This window comes from Aphelocoma coerulescens, chromosome 1 (genome assembly GCF_041296385.1).
Source record: "Aphelocoma coerulescens isolate FSJ_1873_10779 chromosome 1, UR_Acoe_1.0, whole genome shotgun sequence".
Lineage (NCBI taxonomy): Eukaryota > Metazoa > Chordata > Aves > Passeriformes > Corvidae > Aphelocoma > Aphelocoma coerulescens.
This window is the reverse complement of record NC_091013.1, coordinates 104,045,561-104,057,585: the sequence shown is the minus strand read 5'-3', so window position 1 is coordinate 104,057,585 and position 12,025 is coordinate 104,045,561. Positions and strand designations below refer to the sequence as shown.

The 12,025-nt window shown below is 40.0% G+C and overlaps 1 long non-coding RNA gene across 3 annotated transcripts in view; it reads left to right on the top strand.

Moving 5' to 3' along the window:
- The window catches only part of LOC138113811 (uncharacterized), a 65,188-nt gene that overhangs the window by 8,889 nt on the left and 44,274 nt on the right, over window positions 1-12,025 (top strand). For 2 of the 3 annotated variants that reach the window (XR_011152337.1, XR_011152339.1), the window contains exons 1-2: window positions 7,921-8,147; window positions 8,314-8,436. The exons of the other annotated variant lie outside the window; for it this stretch is intronic. This is a non-coding gene — a long non-coding RNA (uncharacterized lncRNA). Of the gene's footprint in view, window positions 1-7,920; window positions 8,148-8,313; window positions 8,437-12,025 lie in introns of those variants that run through there. 3 annotated transcript variants of the gene reach the window in all.

Genomic DNA, 12,025 nt, shown 5'->3' with positions numbered 1-12,025 from the left:
TGTACATTGAGCCTCTTATTTCTAGCCCAAGAAGGTAGGTTTTCCAGCTTGGCTATACCAGTTCTTTAGGATGGAACAGAGAAGGGTCAACCAGGTCATTGTCATCTTGGGGCAAAGCTAGTGCTTGCAAAGCTCAAATAATTTGATCACTGTGGTGCTGGAAGGGAATTATTTTCCCAGGGAACCCAGAAATAGACTGCTGTGTGGTCACTTTGACCTAATAAGTCTGCTGGGATTTCAGACAATTTTAAGAATTATGCTTATTCAGTATTTAAATAGCGGGGGTTTTGGTATTGTATGAAGGAAAGAGATTTTGATTTCAAGAAATTGAACAGGAGCTAAATTGAAACTACATTATTCAACTTTTTTTTTGAGCATGGGATTTTTAAAGAGTAAACAAGTAAATTTTAAATAGACAAAGAGCACCCTCCTGAAGCAGTGGCAGCTGCCCTAGAAAACAGGTGCTAGAGCCAGAGGAGAGTGAAAACTCCCTTATGCTCACAAGGGAAATGATTTATCAGTGACATAGATTATACCATGGGCAGGTTACCCTTCTAAGTAAAATCCTCCTTTTTTTCTGGAAAATGGGGGCAAATGTGGAAAAGAAGGAAATAAACCTATTGTGTCAGAGATAGCTTCCTGGGATCAAATGTCCCCCTGCATGAACCTTTGCAGGCATTTATATAACGGTATTTTTCTTTGACAGGGCACAAATGAACTCAGAAACTCAGTTATTACTATGCCAGAGCTTTATAACATTCTTTATGTGCTTCTCAATATGATTGTGTATTTCCTGTCTTTATACATACCTCTCTATGTGTAAGTGTCAAAACATTATTCTTCTGCTATTGTGGCCAATATCAGCTGGAATTTTGTCATTTCTTTGAGGAAGAGAGGTCAAATTGATATTTGTTACTGAGAAATGTTTCTTCACATAATGTGAGACCCTGTGCATCACTCAGTGCTCCTGTGAAGGAAGAGGCATCCCCAAAATCACACATAGTCAAAGGCAATTGAAAGAAACTCACTTTGTAAGGTTATGGTCTTTTCTACATCCCACCGTGGATCTTGATGTCTTTTCTGCTCTAAAATCATGTTACTAAAGGACATGTATGAGACAGCAGGTCAAATTGGAAGAAATGCACCATTTAAATCTGAAAAGAGCCTCCAGCTAGAATGGGGTCAACACCTCAGAATACAAGAAAAAACATTTTTATAGCAACACTCAATAGAATTTATCATTTCTTTTTAATTCAAACCAGAACAAGCCCAAAAGTAAGGGGTAGAAGGGAAAGTAGAGTAACAAATGTGAGAGGAAAAGAAACAGCAGGAAAGCTATAGAGGACACAAGGTGAAATAGTGTTCCACAGAAAAAAACAAATATGCTTCTCTGCAACAAATACAGCAGGAAGCCTAACAAAAAACCCCACAAAAGCTTAAATGAGCACAGCTGCAGTACAGGGACTGTGCATGATAAAGTGTGACGGGACAAGGAGACTAGATACAATGACTCAAAAGATTACTACCTATTCTTAAACTTTCTAGTAGTTTTCTTGTTCATGTGGTGTTGTCAGAATTTTGCTCTGAAAAGGCTTGTTTTTCCCATTATTTATCTGTTTCAGCTTGAGAGAGTTTTGTTTTACCAGTTGTAAGAGATGTTTGTAGTGGTGATCTTTTAGTACAAGCCCAATTTTGTTATAGTGGTAAAGGCATTAAGAGCACCCCCAGCTTTTGGGGGCATCATGTGGCTCTTTCCAAGGAACAGAGCAGTGGAGGCTGAAGGAGGTTATATACAGAATCATGCAATACATAGGTGTGGCAGAAATAGCCCCGTGTGCCTCATTCCCTTTCTGCAGGTCTACCAGAGCCAGGCAGGCCAGCTGCAGGGATTCTTTCACCTTTTGTATGCCTAATTTTATCCATCAGCTAAATACTTCCCTTAAAACTAAAATTATTTTTAAACCCTCAGGTAGTAAATGTAACATATTCACATGCTAAACATAATTGAAGTCCGTAGTTGGCACCGTTGTAAAAACCACAGCACCGGGTGACCCTTTTTTTCCAAATGCATAGCCATTCCTACTGGATTCACCCCAGCAAGGGGCTCTTAGAGTGGTGTTTTCCAGACATCCTTCCAATTGGTTAGTAACTGCCTGGGATGCTGAGTGCTCCCTGCAGCCACTTAATACTGATGTTAGGGGCAAGATGCTTAAAAATGCATGGCAGATGGCTCACAGCAATGATGTGAGAGGATTTATCCTCCAGGAGACAACAGCTTATTCCTGTTCTTTTGCTGGTGTCTTTTGTCATATTGAGCAAGACAGCAAAAGCTAGGGCAGAATGAAATATGATGTCTTTCCCATGAACATTTCAAAACACACTTGAAAAGGTTTTTGTTTTGAAAATGAATTATTCAGTTTTGCAATGTAAGATGGAGTTATTTTATTCATTTGGATTGAAAATGGGAAGCATTAATTTTATTCTTTTACTTTTCAAGACTGGTTTTTGAGTTGCCTGAAAAAATTATCTAGGGAGTAGCTGTAGTCTGCCTAGAACCTACTGAATTGAAATGTGCATATGTGTATATATGGTGTAAATACGTATGTATAAATTTATACAAATATGTATAGTGTATGTAAATATACATCTAAAAACTATAGGAGTATGAATGCATGTAGATATAAGAATTTGCTTGAATAAAAAGGGAATTACCCCAAGTTCAGCTTCTCTCTTCTGAGAGATTCTGAAGTGTTAGAGAAGGCCTGGATTTATCAGGTGTGATAACCTTGCCTTGCCATATATAAAGTTTGCCTGTGTATCAGTGTCTCCTGTGACCTTTGATTAAGAATGTTACAAGATTTCAGATGGGAAGGAAAGATGTGAGAAGTCAAGTGGATTAATTGGAGAGGGCTCCTGTACACCATGTCATATTATTACTCTCTCACCCAAATACCAAGACAGTAACTATTAAAGCAGAACTGTGCAAACAGTCTTTCTGGTGGCATGATTCCAGTTCAGCTTAAATTTTCAGCTGAGAGTAATAAATTTTCCTTCTGAGGTCTCTGGTGACAAAGGACAAATGTCATCCATGGAGGCTGAACTTTCCACCTCACCTTAAAAGCTGTCAGTGCTTTAATAGATCATACCTTAAAGTCCTTTCTTTTGCAGACCTAGTGTAGAGACCCAGAGTGCAAATAATTTCTTTTCTGTCTGCACCGTTTGGTGGATTTTTATTAAGATTAAGAAAACAGGTGCTCTCTCTGCAGTATGGCTTTCCATGCAAATGCCTGAGTGGTCCCTTCCTGCTTTTTCCTGAAGCAGCAGTCCCATGCCATGAGTGCAGCCACTACTCTTTCACACACATGTGGCTAAGGCACTCTCTGATAGAGGAATCAGATTCTACTTTTTCCAGGTACCGAATCTGAGCTGCTTAGAAAGTGAGTTCTCAGAGTGCCTTACTGTTGGTAAGGCTCAGAGATGCTTCATGTCAGCGTGACTTTGTCAGCCAGTCTTTGAAGTTCTCATCAGTTTTAAATATCAAACCTAAGGTATCCAGACAAGGGATTACTTGAAATTTAGTAAGTGTCAATGAAAGTTGTGCTTTAGGCAAATAATGTGTCATTAAACTCATGTTAGCAGAGCCAGGGTATTGCAATATAACAGGGTAAGCCACTGAGCTGGTCCTTCTGTTGCTTTGGAGTGCACCCAAGCCAACACATCATTCAGAGAAAACTTCTGCTGCTCTTGATGTAACACTGTATGGAGCCATCTGAGACTGAGTCACCCGTTTGTTGACATCTGCATCTTCCTGTTTCAGTTACAGGCTGAACAAAGTTCAGCTATCTAGGCAATTTCACACAGGATTACAAAAGGCAAATGTCAGTTTAGAATGACTCCATCAGCTGTGATATATGATCTCACAGTGAAATAGAAAGTCTTACTGTGGCTTAAAAAGAAGACAAATCCATTGAGTTTAGAACTGAAAGGTGTAAAACAAGTAAATTCACCTGGAATTAATACAGTTCTTTTATATTAAAACACAAATGATCAAAAAAATGGAAATTTTGCCACTCAGAAAAATTGGGAAACTGATCTCTGTGAGAAACAACACAACCCCAGCTGCCTAGTGTTTTAGCACAAATGGCATATGAATAAGAACATCAAAAAGAACTCTATCCTTTGCACTTCAAATACACAGTAAGCATTATAAAAGTAAATGTGCTAAGGTTGCAGCTGGATTAGGGAAATGTGAAAAAGGCATGTATTTCTCTCTCTTTTTGTTTTTAAGTTTTTGCTTGTGGTCTCAGGTTGCTTCACTTCCCTTTGACATAGTCTCAGTGAAATTCAGTTGTTCTCAGGTCAAGAACAGGACTCTCCAAATATAAGGGAGGACCTTGTGTTTACTGGCATCTTTAGCATGAGTTCAGTAGGAAAAGAACTCCCCAGGCAGAATATTTGCCACTGGGTGATTACACTGGGAATGGATTGTGCACTTATAGCAAACAACTAATTAAAACCCAGAAGATAATGTGCAGGGGTCTCTGGCAGCCAGCTGGCAAACCAGGGCAGTGTTTGGATCTCTGCCTAGAGCCAAGGGGAGCTGTGTATGGCCAAAGCATCTGCAGTAGTGGGAAAGATGGGTGTCTGCAGGTGTGTGGCACCAGCCTGTGCCAGAGGCTGATGTCCCACCATCGAGGTCTGTGAACAGAGCTTGGCATGTCAGTGTCAAAGGCCTGGTGGGAGAGGAGGAGTAGGACTTGGCACGTGGGTGCCTGAGGAATGCTCTGGGATTTTCTTAGTCCAGTTTTGGTGATGGAGTGGTAAAAAGCAGCATGAGGTAGGAACTGGAACAACTTAAAACAGCAGAGCTCTTGTAGAGAGGAGCCAGAGAAGATGTCATGGTTTGGCCCATCAGCATCATGAGAGTGGAAAGAGGGAAGAGTACAGGAAAAATGATTTGGCCTAAGCTTTTTGTGGCTATGTATAAATGTGAAAAAATTTGGTTTTGAAAAGAATGGAAGGATTGGGGGTTTTTTAAATATATCATTAATATTTAAACTATTTTCAAGTTTGGGCTAGCCAGATTATTAAACTTCCATTTTCTAATTCTGAAGTCAAAGTCCCTAACTGACTATGAAAGTGTATCCCAGAAGCAGACTGCAAAGCTCAGTCTCCACATGGAAGGCAATAATTTCAGATGCCAGATTTACCTTCCATTAGCATTTGGGAGCATCAGAACCTGCAATAATATAAAGAGTTATCAATGGATAAAATTAGTCTGTACTCAGTTCTGATACTGCCCAAGTCTGGAAGCCTGTAATATACAATGTGTGTGATATCTCTTCATCAGAGTTTAGTGTGAGGAGTTTTGAATGCTGCACCTGAATGATCCCAAAGACTCAGAGGAAGCTGAAGCATTTGTCGGTTCCTAATTTGGGAGAAACAGGAAAACAGAAGAGGTTGGTAGTTTTCATGAATAGTGGCAACATATACAGCTTAACAATTCTCAGCTTCCCAGAAAATGCCTTTTCACCTCTACATAAAAGAAGTTAACAATTCCTAAAATTAAATCTCTTTTTATTTCTTTTTAATTTGCTTTTGATTGCTACTTCACTAGTAAGGACAGCTACAAAACTTTCCTTGGCTACTTCTTTCCCCAGTAGAGCAGGAACTGCTTTTGGGGATCTGAAGGAAAATATTCTGGTTTTAGCTAGCAAAGCCTCCCTTCACTGGCATGTTTCCCTGGGACACCAGTCTGTCTTAAGACTTTCAGGAAGTGAAGCAATTAAGGGACATTATAAAAAAGAGGGGGGGAAAAAGCGAAAACTGAACTGTCTTTTAACTCCATGCCCCATTAAACTTCTAGCAATTACATGTTCAAGGCCATTGTCCCCTTGTTCCCATTTTTCTCCCCATGCACAGCCACATGTGGCTGTAGGCTGCGAAGTGCTGTACTCCACAGCCAGTATCATTTTCGCAGACTGTCATGGTCTGTGGTTCTTCTGACTGCCCAGAGATGCTTTTAAAGTGAAAAATACTCTGTTGCAATGAAAATTAATGATATTCTCAAAAGTAAGTCTGACCTGTCTGAGTTGAAATTAAATAGTAGGAAGGCCAGGACAAAAGGAGTGAGAAGATGAGATCTAAAGATGGACCTACTACTGTGCCCAGGGGCCCATGGACCCAGTGGAGCTGTGGGTCAATGCAGGATGGCTGGCTTTTGGCTAGTGAGAAATCATGTAAAAAAAACTTACTTAAAAGCAATGCCTTCTGTAAGCCTGAAGACTGTGGCCTATGCTGGGGATGGGGGAGTCCAGAGACTCAGAAGGGTTTTGGACATCTAATTGAGAGGAAGTGAGAGTCATTTAAATTAAGCATTGAGCAGGCCTGAAATACAATTATTTTGCAAATTTTTTTCTTTATTTTAATGGATATTTCTGAAAGAAAAAAGCAAGAGGATAAATGGATGAGGGAAATAGCTGGCCATATTGGCTAGCAGAGGAAGGAGGAGTAGAGCATGAAGGGCAGCCTGTAGGGGGTAAGGGAGAGAGTGGAAGCAAGGGATAGGAGTGAGTGGAAGGGGCAGGGAGCAGCTTACTGGCAGGGCTAGCAGCACCTGGACCTGCATTAGCAAATCCTGCTGCTTAGCAAATCCTGCCAGCTCTGCCGGAGAGCAGAGCATTACAGTGCCATTCTCTCACTGGGGGAGTAGACGCACAACCTCCTCCTGCTTCAGCACTTGCTTCACCAGAAAAACAAAGGTCTTTTTTTTTTGACTGAAAAAAATTTTGATGATTACATACTGCAACTTGATCACATGCCTTGCTTGAGTATTCCTGCTTTTCATAAAATCCCAGTTCTTGATTGATGCCTTCATGCAATAAAAATGAGCTGGTGAAGCAGCAGAAAGGTCAGTGTAATTTTCATCCGTTGCTGGGTGAGGCTGGGGCAGGTGTTTATAGTGAACTTTTTCCTATCAAACCCAGTCCTTGAAACTGCAGTTAATTCTTGACAGAATATCTTCACTCATGTTTTAAAAATAGTTGGAAAGTTTAAGTTTATATTGCAAGCTGACAAGAATGCCGTACCCTGTGGCTTTGCACTATCACACTTACTTGCACTAAGAAATTTAACAGGTTACAGTTGAAATACAGTTGGAGCCTTCACCAAAAGCTTCCATAGCCTTCCTGCTGTGAGTCTTGCTGAGCGGGTAAGGATCTAAGCTGGTGTCCTTTCTTAGTTAGAACTGGTTTTAGATTTCTTCTGAATATCATATTTGTCCTACTGGGTAAACTGAGGCATAAGTCTGGGAAAGCCTTTTACACAAAGGGTCATTTTCTCCCTGTTAGAAAAGATTACTGGAGAGTATGTCATGTTCTCCCAGCAGGTACTGTCAAAAGCTGATGTCTGCCTCTCCACAGGAGGCACAAAACAGTGTTAGATCACAGCTGACTGAAAGCTTAAGCTAAGGAAAGGGAAAATAATCACAAAGTACCTTTTTAAATGATGCAACGGCACTTGCTGGAAAGCAAAAACAACCCTGTCCTGCAGAGCTGACATTTGAAGGGGATGTTTTGTTATTGGTTCTCAGTGGGTTTTATGGTAAGAAGAAGTGTTCCTCTGCCCTGTGTTTTCTACCTACCTGTCAATTGCCAAGGTACCTGCACCCTGCCTGCCTTCTTCTGAGCCTTCTTCTGCTGAACATTTTCTCAAACATTTGGGTATCTAGCTTGAGGGATCTTTTAAAGTGGCCTGCAATTTAAGATGCTCCTGGAAAGGCAGACCTTTTCAATTTGGCAAGGCCTATTTGACTGCAGCATGCCAGTATCACCTGGAATGAATTTTCACCTCCTACTTCCACCACCTTCTTTTAAACTCTGCCATCCAAAGGTCTCTCACCCTTTTCTCTTGAGTCTCCATATTTCAATATGCAGTAGTGCCACGTAGGCAGTGTATTGGCCTGGTAAAAATTTCTTCCCTGTATTTGGGAATCCAATAACAGATTGTCTTGGGAGGACCCACCTATTTACTTGACACCCAAAACAGAATAATGAATCTGAAGCTTTCTGCACTGCAAATGATGCTTCATTTCAAAAGTTGGAGTGACCTGAGAGCAAAAGTAACATTGGAAAGAAAGGAACAGGCAGGTAACATCCCAAGTCAGCAGTCCATGCTGCTGTTACCTCCACTTCCCTGGGGTACTTTCTGCACATCGTTAATGCAATACCTGCCTGCTCTGCAAATGCAGCAATTACAACTGAGAATGTGTGGGGCTAAGACCTTGTTTTCCTGCTGACTCCACAACATGTGCAGGTACTGAGTCCACGTCCATTCGTTTGCTGGCACTGGGTGGGTTTGGACCTGTGAGCACCTTCTGACACACCTCCGTGGTCCTTGAAATGCCAGAGAGAGGGGGGCTGCACAACAAAGAGCAAGGTGAGTGCAATTAGCTGATGCATCACCACTGCAATGCCAATGCCTGTACATGTAGAGTTGGTATTCTGATTTTAGTAGTTAAAAATATTTTTTTGCTTTTTTCATTTATTTTATGTTTTAATGTTTAATTTATGTTTACTTTTTTTTATTTTATTTTGCACTGAGAAATACAGCAACACTTACAGGACTGCATGGCTAATCAATATCATAAAAATTAGGTGAAAAATATTGGCTTGTTCTGTGGCTTTAGTTTGTTTTTATTAGTAATGCTAGATGAAGTGCAGTCATTAAGATACATGGATTGAGTATGAACCAGGTAAGGGAAAGAACTTTGGAAAGGACTTGACATTTGTAAAGTTTTATATCAATGGCAAAGCTCTTGATTTTTGTGGGAGTTTGACTGCTGTTAGGTGCTCTTTTTTTGAATCCTTTAAAAGAGAATGGAACCAATTTTGTGCTGACTGTTCTCAAATGCATCAAAATAGCTACTGTTTAAGGCCTTTTCACTCCTTGACCTCCTTGCTGAGAGTACCAATGTCTGCCTGTCTATTTGGAACTACTTTGAATTCACCAATGTATCAAGGGAGACTTGAGAAAAATCTTCATTATTTCAGAGAACCTTACACTTAATAAGTGTCTGGCTGTACAGAAAAACAAGTCTCTTATTTCCGAAGAGCTCACAGCCTAAGCAGACATGGCAGCAAGTGGAGCTGACAAACTAAAATGCCAAAGCTAAGTGACAAAGGAGGGAAGTGGGAAGGCAGTGATTTACTAAGACAATTGGTGAAAATGTGTGCCTGTCAAATTAGTCTTGATATTTTATGGAAAAACCTTATAGCTGCACACACGATTGATGTCCTTCGTGGACTGATTTTCTGGTGATTAATGGAGAAAAAGTCACAGCAGCAAGGAACAGCTGAGGAGGGAGGCATGAAGAAGGGTAAATGCACGCGTGTTTGCAGGACAAGTTAAGCACCATCAGCAGAGGGGAGGAAAACCAGAAGTGAGAAAAGGGTCAGTCATAGGGAAGTCCAGGGTGAAAAGACTGGCACTGCAAAACCTGGCACGGCACACTGGAAATAGCCAGACTGGTTGGGAACAAGTTATTTCCTTTATATAACCATCACTGTAGATATTTCTGCTAGGACAGTATTTGTCACCTGGTTTTATGATTCTCCAAAGTGACTGTTATTGTCACCAGACAGATAATAAAGAAAATGTTCCTGGGAAAGCTCTGCATGTGAGTAGGGTATTTGCTGCCAAAAAAAAATACTAAAAATCCTTTTCTGGTATCTAAGTATTGGTCTGACCCGATGGTGTCTGACTGCGCTCATGACTGTGTCACCGATACCACTTTTACTAAGGATCACAAGGGGCCATGGCTGAGGAGTCTAAACTGTCTGAGTAAGCTCCTGTCGACCACGAAATTCATTTCCCTAATCTCAGAAAAGCACAAATTAGAAAATGTGGTGCATGGCTCGTGGCTTCCAGCCCTTGCCTGAATACTAAGTGTAATTTATAGATCTGTGATTAGTTTCAGATTTTCTTTCTCTTTGTTTTGCTGGCACAATCTTTTCTGCTGGAGTACATGCGTGCTTCATCCTTTAACTTGTATGGTCCCAGGACACATTTAGTAAGCAAAAAAATTCTTTTTATCATTACATAGATGAGAAATTAACATACAGAAAACCCTCAGCAGCCTGCCCAGATTCACAGAGGAAATCTGTGACTAAATACTGCACTGACAACAGATCAATGTAAACGCAGTGACCAGATGTGGAAGGCTGTTTAATATGAAGAGGTCTATGTCAACTATGTTCTTGCAAGCTTCTCTGTTGATTGCTACTGGACTCAGCACAGGTGTTTGTAAAGAAGAATTGTTGGAATTGGGTAGGCCAGAACAGTAGAAACATTTATTTTGCACATTCAGATTAGCCTAGGCATGGATTAGTGTAGGCTGTTCTTGGGTTTTCAGTACATAACACTATATTGATAGACATGAGAAAAGAGACTTTTTTGGTATTTTTATGCATTACACCAGAGTCCTTTATACACTTATTTGCCTAAAAATTTTGAGTTTGCATCACAATTTGTCATGAAAGTCTCCAGTGTCCTATTAAAATCTGACAGATAAATGAAAAATGATTTAGATGTCTTACATTTTCTGGTCTAGCACATAGAAATTTTTAATTTGAACAAAAGTTTGTTAAACTGAATTTTCAAGGAGGTAAAATTCACAGTTTTTTATTAACACTGTTTCAACTATTTTTTTTTTACCTTCTGCTCTATTATTCTATCAGGGGTTTTGTGTTTTTTTAGATTCCTGTTTGCCATAAAAGTCTCTCAAGAGCTTCATTTTGTGAACGGCGTTCTATTAAATGTGTCGTTGAAGTCAGTGAGATATGCTTGCACTTTGGGAAGAGTTCTTCTGTCTTCCCTGTAGTTCTAAACTGTCTCTACTGCAGTGATCAATACTGATCATGGCTGGTGGGGTAGTTCAGGTCAATGTGTAACCAGGAGTTATTCCTTGCCTGTGGCTGAGGCAGGTGGAAAGTCCCCAGGTGGATCGCTGAAGCTGAATGATCTTTAGCCTTATAGTGCATTACTTCAGAACCAGAGCTAAGCTATTTTGCTTAAGAAACAGGTGGGTATAGAGACTCTCAGAGTGGCTATTTGACCAGAGAGAAAGACAAACTTCAGATCTTTTAAATTATTCTTAAGCAGACTGTGTGATTCTTGTATTCTGAAGAGAGAAAAGGATGTGGCTGGATTAAAAAAAAAAAAAAAAAAAAAAAAAAAAAGTTATGTTACAATACTCTTTAATATTTTCAGTTATTTTTCCACGATTTACAGTTCTTTTCACTTTTACATTGTTACTGTCGTAATCAGTTTTTACTTTAGGACTAGAAAAGTTGATATATATACTTTCAGTAAAAAAAATATGCATGGGCATATGGTCCCTTGGCTGTGAAAGCTATGTTTTGAAGAAGTCTATTTAGGATAAACTTCTTGACCAAATCTACATCTTCCTCCTTCCTATATGCATTTAGCTAGCCCAAAATGCATTTCTGAGACAAGGGATTTTCCTTGCTGCTTCTTTTAATATAACATTAATGTCTTTGCCAAAATAAACTCCAGCAGAAGGACAGAAACTGTAGAGTGATACTGGAAATTTCTTGAGTTAGATGTGAAAGAAGCATCTCTCTCTGACTTGGGGGAATTTTGTGCAAGTGACTTGAATGTGCTAGTTTGTAATGAATTTAACAGAGCCCCTAGCCAAGCAATGTACAGTGTGCAGAAACAGTCCAAACACTACCAGAATAACCATCTTGAATGCAAAAGAGACTGAGCCAGACAGCAATGTACAGCTGCCCATATCCAGATTTAGAAGGTACCAGAAGGGATACCTTCCCTACTCCCATCACATTTACATTAACCATGGGAAGAGCCATTCCCTTACTGAAAACATATCAGCACTGCATAAAATCAGTCTGAAAAAAATATGCCCTTATCAAAATAAAGCCTGCTATTAGAGATTAAATTTTAATGGGACTCTCATTTTTTCAAGCAAACCAGATCAAGCATTTGC